Below are 13245 nucleotides of genomic sequence, written 5' to 3'. Positions count from 1 at the left end.
TCGGTGGATGATATGAATATAATATTCTTAAACCTAAATTATATGGAATATATACACCTTTTATCTTATTTCCTATATATTATTTGAGAAACATTACAACATTTTAGCTATGTCATGGATCATCACTAGAATGATTGTCAAAATCTCTACAAAAACATGTTGGTTCATCTAACCATATATTATATTTTTCATTAAACTAATCATAAAATTAACTAAAAATGTACCATTACTATTTTTTGTTCTTTCCTTAAATAAAAACTACGGAATTACCTAATATGACTAATATATATATATATATGACAAGTAACGATTTTAATAATAAATATTTGATAGCAATTTCTGTATCCTCCTTCATTTTTGTTTAATTTTATATTGTTAAAATAAATAAAAGAGTCAAATTAACCAAAAAAAAATTAAAATTTAGATTTTTTTGTATATATTATATTTTGGATTTTAAAAAACGACTATAACAAAAAACTGTTAAAAGCCTCATGTTAAAAAAAAATATGATCGATGGTTTAGCATTTTTATTATAACAAGATACACATGATCTTAAAATCATATGAGTAAAAAATCTCATTTAATAGATATTTAAAATAAAATTATATATATATATATATATATATATTAAACTTTGTACCATATAAAAATACATAAATATTTTCATTTCAAAATTTGCAATGAATTTTCAAGAATATTTATAAATTATAAACTTATTAAAACACCAATACTAATTTTTTTTGTTATCAATAATTTTAAAACAATTTATAAAAAATACGAATGATCATAAACCATATAATTACGAAGTCTCATTTAATAGATAATCATGTTAAAGTATAATATAGATCTATATAAATATAATTTAAATTTAATTATATACAAAATAGATAAATATAATTGTTTAGAATTATTTACCATAAAATGATAGTAAATTACTTTCACTAATCTAAAACTATAAAGTTACTTTTTTCTCCATAAGGCGTTTTAGGACAAGTATCCTGCTATCATTTGTTGAAGTTTTTTAATGAATTGGGCTCCACGTGTTTAATTGCAATATTTATACATCTAAAGGAAATTACCACAAATATCACATTTATATTATCATTCTAAACTTTTTATGTTTACATTAACCACTTTTACCCTCACTTTTAATAAAGAACGAAAAACATTTATACCTCTAATGTTAACTAATATAGACTTAAGTTAAGAGTTGAAGGGTGGGGTTGGATTTTTGGAATGCGAAATTTAGGATTCTGATAAATATATAAATAAATATTTAAAAAATATTTAAAAAAATTAAAAAATAGTTTCTAATTTTCGATTGCAAAGTATAAAAGGATTACTAATGCCCTGCTTCAGAGAAGGTATGAAGCTACATTATATGGTCATTACTGTACTAAGATAAAGGCTGCTTAGAGACATTACGGATCACCTTACTCCTTATTTTAGTGAGTCAAATAGAGCTTTTCCATATGTTTCCACTGCCCAGTAATATAATTGATTCCCAGACACCGGTTTTTTTTAAACAGGTAACTCATAAATCTTTATCAGATAAGTATCGTTTCATTGGTTACAACAAAAAAAATAATAAGTCAAATGGAATGTAGCAGGTGCACTCGAAGAATTCAATGTTAAGAGGTCAATCAGTGATGCCTCTTCACAAGATCTCATCCAAAAATAAGATTTTCAGTTGTAGTTGTACTCGAAACTTATAAAATGGTGGTGATGGACGAAGATATTTTCTGGAAAATTTTCGATATACGAGGAGCTAGATTTGGCAAGGAGCAGCAGCATATGATTTGGTGACTGGTGAGGATGTTGATTCAACCCTCAACGAGGAAGAATCTTGAGAGCTCTGGTGGTTCTGTTTTTTAGCAAAGCAGGCGACGTCGTTTCCATGCTTCCTTGATTGGCTCTAAACAAGCAGAAGAAGATCGCTAAAGGGAAACCAGAATGTTCTGTTTTGGTTGGACATGAAGGTAAACCGAATCAATTCTTAACCATCTGAATTGTTTTTTCTAATTGAATTGCTTTACTTAACCAGGCTATGGTTTTGCTGTGATATCTTTACGCGCGTTCAATGCAAATGGATCGTTGGTGTAAGGAATTTTACTGTCTAAGTAACCAGAGGAGAAGAAGGTGGTCATGGAAGGTGATGGAAGATCTAACTCCATTATTGGAGCTAGAAAAGGAGAAAGCTTTTTAGCTTCGATCAACAAGTTCTCCAATCAAGTCTCCACCCATTAAATGTTGTTGTTTTAAAGACAAGACCATCACGTCTTTTTTTTTTAACGCTGATTGTATTCAAAATAGAAAAGTTTAACAAAAAAAAACTTCTAAAAGCACACACACCTCAGTAACAGAGGATGGATTGGAGGAGCAGAAGACATAAACATAGAATTTAAAAACAGAGGAGCAGAAGACATAAACATAGAATTTAAAGAAGGAAAAACACCAGTAGGTGCCATAACAACTCGAAACAAAATGAAGAGGCGGAGGTGATCTGCAGTGATAGCAGACAATCCACAACGCCACATCCATGTGAATAAACACCATCATAGGATGCCTCTTTTCGAATGGTAAGGTCAAGCCACTGAGGACCACCCATCGCCAGATACGATTGGTAACGCTGGCCACTGATAAACCATGGATTTGATCCACTTTTACCCATGGTTTATAAGTTTTTTAATAACTATTTCTTATATTCTAGAGTCTATTTAGCATATTTATAGGATCATGAGCGATTTGGAGGAAAATAATGATTTTGGAGCATTTTGGAGATATTTGGAGAAAGCAACCGAGATGACCATCGAACTCGACCATCGGTCGACATTGAAGAGGAATAATCGATCGATGTTCACATCTTGAAATAGATCGATGTTCACATCTTGACATCGATCAATAGCGAAGCGCGCAGAAAGCCCGTTTGGTCTCAGCCGATTTAGAGCCCAAGTCTTCACCAATTTACAAGATTACCCCTGACGAGTTTTAACCTAATTATATAAGCTTTGCCAACATGTTAGAGGCAAAGTGTGCTTTCTTGTTTTATTGTTTTTCACAGCAAATATTTCTAGGATCTTTAGTAGATTGGAGAGAAGATCCAAAGTTATTTGTGATTGGAACTCCATTAATATCTATCTATTATTCTAATGCAGTTTTTTTATACCTTATTGCTGTCATAAATTACTTGGCCATGTCTGAGTAGTTCTCTGGTTAGATTTTAGGGTTTAAATAGGTTATGAGGGATTTTCCCCAACTATACATTGCTAAGTTGTGATATTAATCTTTAGGATTGTCATTATTTCCTGATTCTAGATTAGTTACCTAGAACTTGCCATAGCATTGGTAGATATAACCGATATCTTTCATCTCATCCTGAAACCATTATAATTGAGCTAAGACTTGCTAGAATAAGGCGAGAGCTGATCTAGTGAGCTTAGTGAGCATATTCAACCCGCGCATTAACGCTTGACCAATAGCGTCGATATTCGAATAGAATAATCGGTCGACGTTTCCAATAGTGCATCGATCAATATTCATATAGAATCATCGATCGACACTGGTCAATAGACGAACCTAGAAAGCGAGAGCCTAGTGGTTTGTTTATAAGTGTTGAGTTCTACAAGATCATGCATGCAACTTGTTAGGCATCTATAGGATTATAATTCCAAATTTCCTGTATAAAAACCCTAAGTCTAGCTATTTCCTTTTAAGCACCAAAACCAAAACCAATCAATCGAGCAATTACTTGCTCAACAACTGCAACTTTACATTTAAATCATTAAACCACCTAGCTTAACAATTCTGATTAGATTTATTAGGTTCCCTAGCTCTCTGTGGATTCGATCCTTAAGTACAACAACTGAAACTGTTATTTGAGAGAGTAATTCACTTCTTAGGTAATTTGAGTGATATCAAATTTGGCGCCGTTGCCGGAGAGCTTTGATCGCCTTATAGATTTAATATTGTGTAGTCTAGGTTTCTTCTTAAACCACTTTTTGACACAAAATTTTTTCTTGCCTTTTCAGGTACATGCCCAGCAGTACCGGAAGCAACAAGGAAACTCAACTGATATTCTCATCAGATCCTGCAAGCTTGGAACGTTCAATCCGCAAGGAAATACATTCCTCATCGATCAACAACAACACAAGTTCATCGATCGATTCTCGTCAGCCACCGTCGACCCAAACACCAGTCTCGTCGACCGACACTCGCTCGCACCATCGACCGAAGACACTCCTCTTCCGTCGATCGGCACCTTCCATCCGATATCGATCGACACTTCAGTCCGAACATCGATCGATACTGAGCCGCGAGACATGGTTGCGACTTTGATTCTTGTACGTGATGAGAGGGGAGACCTGCATGACCAGGAAGGTCATTTGCGTAATGCAGCAGGTCAAAGGATAGACGCTCAGGGGGTTGCAATCTCTGAGCCCGATACTGATGCTATAGGAACTACTTTACCTGTAGATGAGGCTGCTCGACCCAGAACGTTGGCTGATTACAGCCGTCCAGATCAGTTCTACACCAACAGATCAGCCATTCGTCCTCCAACTATTCAGAGAGGAAATTTCGAGTTTAAGCCACAATACTACACACTCGTGGGACAGACACCCTACTATGGGTTATTTCACGAGCATCCTATGGACCATCTAGAGAGGTTCGAGGATCTTATATCTGCTATTAAAGTCGAGGGAGTCTCTGAAGATTACCTCATATGCAAGCTCTTCAAGTACTCACTTGCTAGAGATGCTTCGCACTGGCTTAAACAGTTACCACCAGGATCTCTCACATCCTGGAGCGACATCAAGAATGCATTCTTATGCAACTTCTTTGATGAGGCGGTGCTGAAGACGTGAAGAGCAAGATTGCTACATTCACTCAAGAGCCTGCAGAATCATTCAGAAGCTCCTGGATCAGATTCAAGTTTTACCACAGAGACTGTCCACACCATGGATTCAATGAAGTACAACTGCTCAGTACTTTCTACAAAGGCATCGCGGTGCAGTATCAGATGGCTCTTGATGCTTCCAGCAATGAGAACTTCAACACCAGGAATCCAGAGGAGGCAGTGAAAGTCATTGAGAACTTAGCATCCAACAGCAGCACCAAAAACACTGACTTTGAGAGGAAGAGATCTGCAGCCATTCTTGGGAAGGACCAGATGGATTAAGTGAAGGCAAAACTGGACAATGTTCACAAGCATCTCAGGAAGCAAGTCTGCATGGTTAAGGATGCAGAGGCTGTAGACACAGAGGGTAGAGCAGAGGTAGAAGAAGATGTGAACTTCATCAGTGGAACAGGATTCCAGAGTTATGGAAACCAGAGTGGAAACATAAATTCTTATGGAAATAGGGGTAATTTCAACCAGAGTTCGCAAGACCTGAAACCCTACAGCAACAACTACAACAACAACATGGGTTATGGAAACTCCTACTACCATAAGCCACTACCACCTACTCAAGAGAGTAAGATTGAAGAGATGCTTGACAGAGTTCTTGAGGGACAGCAGCGCATGACGGTGGTCTTCAATGGGAAGATTGATTCTGTCTACACCAACCTGAACACAAAGCTTGAGACTTTGAGCACTCATGTGCAGAAGCTGGAGATGCAGGTTGTTCAGACATGAGAAGTTGTTAAGAGGCAGGAAGCCTTAACAAGAGGGGTAGGGGATGATGTGATGAAGAACCACGTGAATGCCATCATAGATGATGATTTCTGGCAAGTGGTGAAGCAGGAGAAGCTGCAAGAAGGAGATTTCGAAGTGGAAAGCTTGATGAGTTTCGGCGGATCGCATTGGTGTCGATCGACGCCGGACTTCGAACATCGATCGACAGACTTCAATCAAAATCGATCGCAGGCTCTCCAGAGCATCGATCGACGACACCTACGGAGTCGATCGCATCTTGCAATGACGTGGGGATCATGACTCATGAGGATTTCACAGCAAAACACCCACATCCGCCCAGCCCTGTTTACGTCAAGATCGATCGACATTCTGACCCCGTCATCGATCGACAGAAAGAGACCGCCATCGATCGACAACCTCCAGCACCCATCGATCTACGAGCACCTCTTACATACCGAGTGCAGATGCCAAAGCTAGACGTTGCACGTCTCAATGCACTCAAGCCACAACCCAAACCTTCAGATAACCCACCAGAGGCCATCAGGACACCTTCAGATGGTGCAACAGATCCGATGGAAATGGATAGGGTTCCTATGGGAAGAACCCTGAGGAAAAGAAAGGAAAAAGTGGTAAAACATCTGAAGAGGGGAGCTAATGAAAAGGAAAGAGAAATTTTCCGAAAGAGAGTTTTCAGGATTCCTTTAGAAAAGCCATTCGAAGAGGCTTATTTTACCCACAGATTGTGGATGTTCTTCAGAGAAACAAGGGAAGCTGAAGAAGACATTTAAACATTCGAGGAGGCTTATTTTACCCACAGATTGTGGATGTTCTTCAGAGAAACCAGAGAGACCGAAGAGAACATTAGGATAATGTTCTGTGAAGCTAGAGAAAAGATGAAGAAGAGGATTACACTGAAGAAGAAGAGTGATCCTTGACAATTTGCAATACCATGTACGGTGAAGGGTATTGAGTTCCCATATGCCCTGTGTTAATCAAATCAATTTGACCATCTGGGTCTGCAGGTGGAGCCATCCAAGGAATCATTCACTTTTGTGAAATGGTCTCAGCCGACTTCGAGCCCAAGTCTTCACCAATTTACAAGATTACCCCTGACGAGTTTTAACCTAATTATACAAGCTTTGCCAACATGTTAGAGGCAAAGTGTGCTTTCTTGTTTTATTGTTTTTCACAGCAAAGGTTTCTAGGATCTTTAGTAGATTGGAGAGAAGATCCAAAGTTATTTGTGATTGGAACTCCATTAATATCTATCTATTATTCTAATGCAGTTTTTATACCTTATTGCTGTCATGAATTACTTGGCCATGTCTGAGTAGTTCTCTTGTTAGATTTTAGGGTTTAAATAGGTTATGAGGGATTTGCCCCAACTATAGATTGCTAAGTTGTGATATTAATCTTTATGATTGTCATTAATTCCTGATTCTAGATTAGCTACCTAGAACTTGCCATAGCATTGGTAGATATAAGCGATAGCTTTCATCTCATCCTGAAACCATTATAATTGAGCTAAGACTTGCTAGAGTAAGGCAAGAGCTGATCTAGTGAGCTTAGTGAGCATATTCAACCCGCGCATTAACGCTTGACCAATAGCGTCGATCGATATTCAAATAGAATAATCGGTCGACGTTTCGAATAGTGCATCGATCGATATTCATATAGAATCATCGATCGACACTGGTCAATAGACGAACCTAGAAAGCGAGAGCCTATTGGTTCGTTTATAAGTGTTGAGCTCTACAATATCATGCATGCAACTTGTTAGGCATCTATAGGATTATAATTCCAAATTTCCTGAATATAAACCGTTAGTCTAGCTATTTCCTTTTAAGCACCAAAATCTAAACCAATCAATCGAGCAATTACTTGCTCAATAACTGCAACTTTACATTTAAATAATTAAACCACCTGGCTTAACAATTCTGATTAGATTTATTAGGTTCCCTAGCTCCCTGTGGATTCGAACCCTAAGTACTACAACTGAACCTCTTATTTGAGAGAGTAATTCACTGCTTAGCTTAATTTGAATGATATCAGCCACTTGTGACACTATTAGCGATGGATAGAGCAACTCTGTTCCCCTCAGCAGAAACATTTTCCACACTCCATTCATTGAAGCCATTTATGTCTGAGTGATAGCATAGATCAGAGACCTCAACGCTGGAAACTTCTTTGGGTGGAGGATAGCTTCCATTGTTTCTGTAGAGGAAGATTCTATAATCACTTGCCTGATTCGAAAATCTTTGAGAGCCTATCCCAAACAAAGGTTTATTGAGATACAAAGGAGACTGCACTGTCCAAAATTAATTTTATTTCACAGCTGAATTCCCTGCTTTTATCCACACTAGCAGCTTGAGTAGAGCTCAACTTGAACGTGAAGGAAACTCGTCGCCAGAAACATGTCTTAGTCTAGTGAATATAGTCTTCTATTTCTCCTACTGTTGAAATCGGAAGTCGAAGAAACCAAAATACTTGCCCAGTCGTAAACGGAGAGGAAAGTATTATCCAAAACAAAGCTTGACCACCATTAGAAACTTCCAAAAGCACCGTGAAGCAGAACCAGAACTAGCTTAATCAACCAAGAACCACTTTATAAAACATAAAAACAAAGCACATATAGAACCGAGCCGGTAGAACCGAGGCAAGGAGGCAAACATAACCTCAAACTTGAGACCAGACTTGAGAGAGGTCCTACAAACACAACATCACAGTTTGTCGCATCACAACAAATCTGAAATCGCAGAGCTTGAAGATTCAGCTCTTAGTCCCGTACTCAAGAGCACCAACATGCACACATATGCTGATCTCTATAATATTATTTGAGAAATCAGTTTCTTATGTGTCGCTCTCACGACACTGATACCCTTAATGAATTAAAAATATTACATTTAATGTACGATTATTTATTTATTTTCTTTAGTTTCCTTTTTAAAATTTTCCAAAAACATATACATATAATAAAAAAGTAATTTTTTTTATAAAGAAAAAAAAACAAATTGAAAGAAGAAAAATATATGTATATATAATATGATTTCATAAAAAAGGAAAAGTTCACAAAATAATAATATTAAATTTAAAAAATATTTTAAAATAACATAAAATATACTTTTGAAGTAATAAAATACTTTCTTTATATATATTTTTTCTTAGATGAAAATATATAAATTTGTATATAATGTGATTATATTAAAAATAATTTACACAGATAATCTTGATATTAGAAAAGAAATATTATTTCTTTTAAAACATAATTTTAAACAATAAAAAATTTAAAGTAATAGAAATATTTAGATATCTATCTATTTTCTTAGATGATTACATAAAATAATTAAGCAACATAAACTGATATATGTTTAATTGACTAAAAATAGTTGATAATTAGTATTACTGAAATGTTTTAATTTTTTTCATATATTTAGTGGACTATAATATCATTCAATTATAGAAAATATATCGATAAATTATATTTTACTTATATAATATTATTTTCAAATACAATCACAATTTTGTTTACTGCTTATTTTTAAGAAATATTAAATAAACTAAAAATAAATTTTAAAAATAAACATCGTTTGATCAAATAGTTACAAAATATTTTAATGAGGTAGATATATTATATTTTATCATTATTAAATTTATTTACTTTCTTAATATTAAATTTGCCTTTAAATTTAATGTTAAAATACCAAAGCGAATCTAAATTCTCATTTTAAGATTATTTAAAATAAATTTCAGTTTCCATTCCATAAATCAAAGGCATAAAGTTATTTAGAATTTATAAAATATTAATTATTGTAAATATTGATATGTGTTCATGACTTTCCAAAAATGTCAGATACGTATGTATGTAACTTCCTATTGATCATCGCTTTATTTTCTAATATATTTTTTTTAAACATCATCATGTAATCCGATAAATATTATGAAAATACATGCACATTTAAATGATAAATAAAATTGATCTGATTTGACTATTATAATAAAAATAATTATACTTCATTTTGAATTTGAAAGAATATATGTAACTCAATATACTCACAACATGAGTGACTCAACTAATCCAACTTATATCTAAAATCATAGATTTAACTACAATAAGAATATATAATTTTATAAGAATAGTAATTTATTTTATAAATATAAATGATAGGACAACTCAAAACATATTAAAAATAAAAATAAAAAATATTAACCAACTGTTACAGTTTAGTTCTTTTGTAAAATTTATATATATGCATGATACTTTAGAATATTATCGTTATATTAATTTATGTAATTTGGAATTAGACACTTTACTTTATTTTTTATTTAATTCTAAACACAATATATCTTAAGTTATACATAATCTTCATAAAATATATTTACATATCTAAGACAACAACCACCTAAATGAAAATAAGAAATTAATCAAAATTTTAATATATAGAATAAAAAATACTACCGTTGAATTTAGAGATGCAATCCAATTTACCCAAATGATAACTAAATCGATTGTAAAAACAACAAAGCCGATTAGATATAACATATATAAAATCATATGTATAATTAAAGTAATATAATATTATTAATATAAATAATGCATACAAATTATAAATTAATTTAAAATTAAAAGTAAATAGAAATCAATTATTATAGCATATTTACTTTAGAAATATATATACCCGTGGGAAATCACGTAGTAAGTCACTAATAATGATACATATTAGTTAAAGCCTAGCGTAAGCATGTGTAGAAGGGGATGGAAGAGATCAATGGGGCGGATGAGTTTTTGTGATAGAATCAAGAAGATATCCAAAAGGAATAGGAAGAAAAATGGGTTGAGGTTAGGCTCTGTAGGAGTAACACAACAGTAATCATTTTAAAATCTTGCACTGACTTTTTTTCTACATTCGGTACATAAAAAATGTCGAACCATCTTTCTCATAAACTACTTTTGATTAAGTAAATTTTATACTCTGTATATCTTATTTGGTTTCAGACTGTTTGGTTTAAAGACAAAGAGTCGCATCAAATATTCCTGGAACCAGAGGGCCGAGATGTTCCAGAGATCTATGTGCAGGTTGACGCATGCCTTAGTTATGATTTCTCTAACTGTTAATCATCTCTGGTAGGGAAAAAGTGTGAAACCTAAGGATGAAGAAAGGAATCTAGCTTGTGTCTGTATGAAAATATCTAAAACATATGGTTCAGGAATGTTCTTTATTGATAGTTAGAGCAAGCCTGAAGTTTTTTACTACTCTGAAGTTGTCTGTAGTTTAATGTGAGGGTCTATAAGTTAAGTTTTCGAGACTAGAGCAGATATCTTAGCTTGTTTGCTAAGTACCCAATGGCTAATCTATGCATTGATATTTTAAGTATCATTCTTATCGAGTTGTAATTTTTCCATACGGATTTTCAACTGGTATGCCGGAGAATCTCCAGCTGCCACTTCTAAGAAGCTTTCCAGGACTCGAAAATTGCGCCATGCTAAGGCCTGCCTATGCTGTTGGGTATGATTATTTGCCAGCTCATCAGTGTTCAAGGTCACTTATGACGAAGAAAATTGAAGGTCTTTTCTTCTCTGGTCAGCTCAACGGCACAACTGGTTACGAAGAAGCTGCCGCACAGGTGATTGATCTGTAGCACACTTTAATTTCTTTAATGATGAAAACCGCTGTTATGTATCATTGAACCAATGTCTGTTATTTATTGAAATATAGGGTATAATATCTGGAATCAATGCTGCCAGACATTCTGATGTTAAGAAGTACGTTGTTCTTGAGAGTGAAAGCAGTTATATAGGTACTTTGATTGATGATTTAGTCACCAAGGATCTCAGAGAGCCATACCGCATGCTAACAAGGCAAGTTACATTTAATTTTCTTGTTGTTCATTATCCTAGTTCTCTTCTTCATAAATTCAAGAGGAATAATTCACACTAGTTTCTGAATTATGTGTTGGTTAGAGATAACCGATCTGGCAATCTCTTGCTGTATATAGTTTCATTTAAACTAATAAAAGACTTGGAAGTTTTCTTGAGCTGCTCTATGGCCATTGACTTGTTTAACTTCTAAAGCTCTTGATCAAAAGTTATGTTTGTTTGATAAAATATGTTCTCTTCTCATTGACAGCCGTTCAGAACATAGGCTTCTTCTTCGATTTGATAAAGCGGATAGTCGACTGACGCCTCTGGGGCGTGAACTTGGATTAATAGATGATAGACGTTGGAAGTTATATACCAAGAGAAGCATGCAAGGATTTCAGAAGAGAAGACCAAACTGAAAACTGTCAGGATTTCAGGTTTTATTTTTGACTGATCACTGTTATAACACGTGGAGTTCACTGTCTCGCAAAGAAAACATATTAAAATCTGGCAAATTGTGTTGGCGCCTTCAGAGATTTTGATGATATGTTTGCTTACAGGTGGAGGGGGCGATTTGGCTACTGAAGTTACCGAGGTGTCTTCTCAGCCAGTCAAAGAATCAGCGACACTAGAGAGTCTACTCAAGAAACCCCATGTCCACTACAACATACTTGAAAAGCATGGTTTTGGAAATGAGACATTGTCTAGAATGGAGAAAGAGTGTGTAGAGATCGATATAAAATATGAAGGCTTCATTCTGCGCCAGCAAAATCAGCTGCAGCAGGTATGTTTTGTCCATTAAAAGCTCCTCACCTGCTTTGGATATATGGACATGAATTGAAAAAAAAAATCAAATAATATCCTTTAATAGATGGCCCAGCAAGAACATAGACGACTTCCAGAGGATTTGGATTACTTTTGGATGACAACTCTATCCCATGAAGGGCGTGAGAAACTATCAAAGGTGTGTGTTTAAGGACATTTGAGTAGACGAATAATGCTTTGTTCTATATAGCTTATCGAGTCTGATGTTATGAATCACTATAAAATTTCAGGTGAGACCGCAGACGATCGGGCAGGCAAGCAGAGTGGGTGGAGTCAGTCCTGCTGATATAACAGCTCTGCTTATAACACTTGAATCGAACCGAAGAAGAAGTCAAGATTTGAAGAGAGGAAAAGTATTGGAGCATGCCTTGGCGGGATCCAATCCACACTTGGTAGAAGATAGTGAGCATATGGTTAAAGAGTGATCCCATAAGTTAAAAGAGTGATCAATATAACTATTTTTGTCAACTCATATCTGATTACATGTTTTCTAGGAAGTTTGTGTCCTAGTTATTTCTTCCCTAATTTACATATTCAAATACTCAGTGTGGGTTTTAGGGTCCAGAATTAATCACACAAAAATACAATGAATCAAAAAGACAGAAAATATGTAAAGTCTTTTAATGTATTGGACAAAGTAAACCTTTTTGTAAAGTTCGTCTAAGAGCAAAGTGAACAAAGTAATCGGAGAAGATTGCCTAGGTTAAGTTAGCTATAAGCTAAATTCTCCTAAGTGCTGTTCTCTTAAGCTAAGCTGATGTATAGGCGATGTTTTATACTTGAATCCCGGTATTTTTATGTCCAGTTTACGTTTGATTTAACCTTCGGTTTCCAAAAGGAATGATAGACCATTTTACATACAATCTTCTTTATTATCAAGTACCCTATGTACTCGTCACAAAACTATCAATATTCATAGCCTAGTTTGTTT

The 13245-nt window shown here is 34.7% G+C and overlaps 1 pseudogene; it reads left to right on the top strand.

Annotated features, from left to right (window-relative positions):
• The first annotated feature begins 10371 nt into the window (after positions 1-10371).
• Positions 10372-12739, top strand: LOC106308624 (annotated as a pseudogene).
• Positions 12740-13245: the final 506 nt, after the last annotated feature.

This window comes from Brassica oleracea, chromosome C8 (assembly GCF_000695525.1).
Source record: "Brassica oleracea var. oleracea cultivar TO1000 chromosome C8, BOL, whole genome shotgun sequence".
In the NCBI taxonomy this organism is placed as follows: domain Eukaryota; kingdom Viridiplantae; phylum Streptophyta; class Magnoliopsida; order Brassicales; family Brassicaceae; genus Brassica; species Brassica oleracea.
This window is presented reverse-complemented; position numbering and strand designations above follow the sequence as displayed.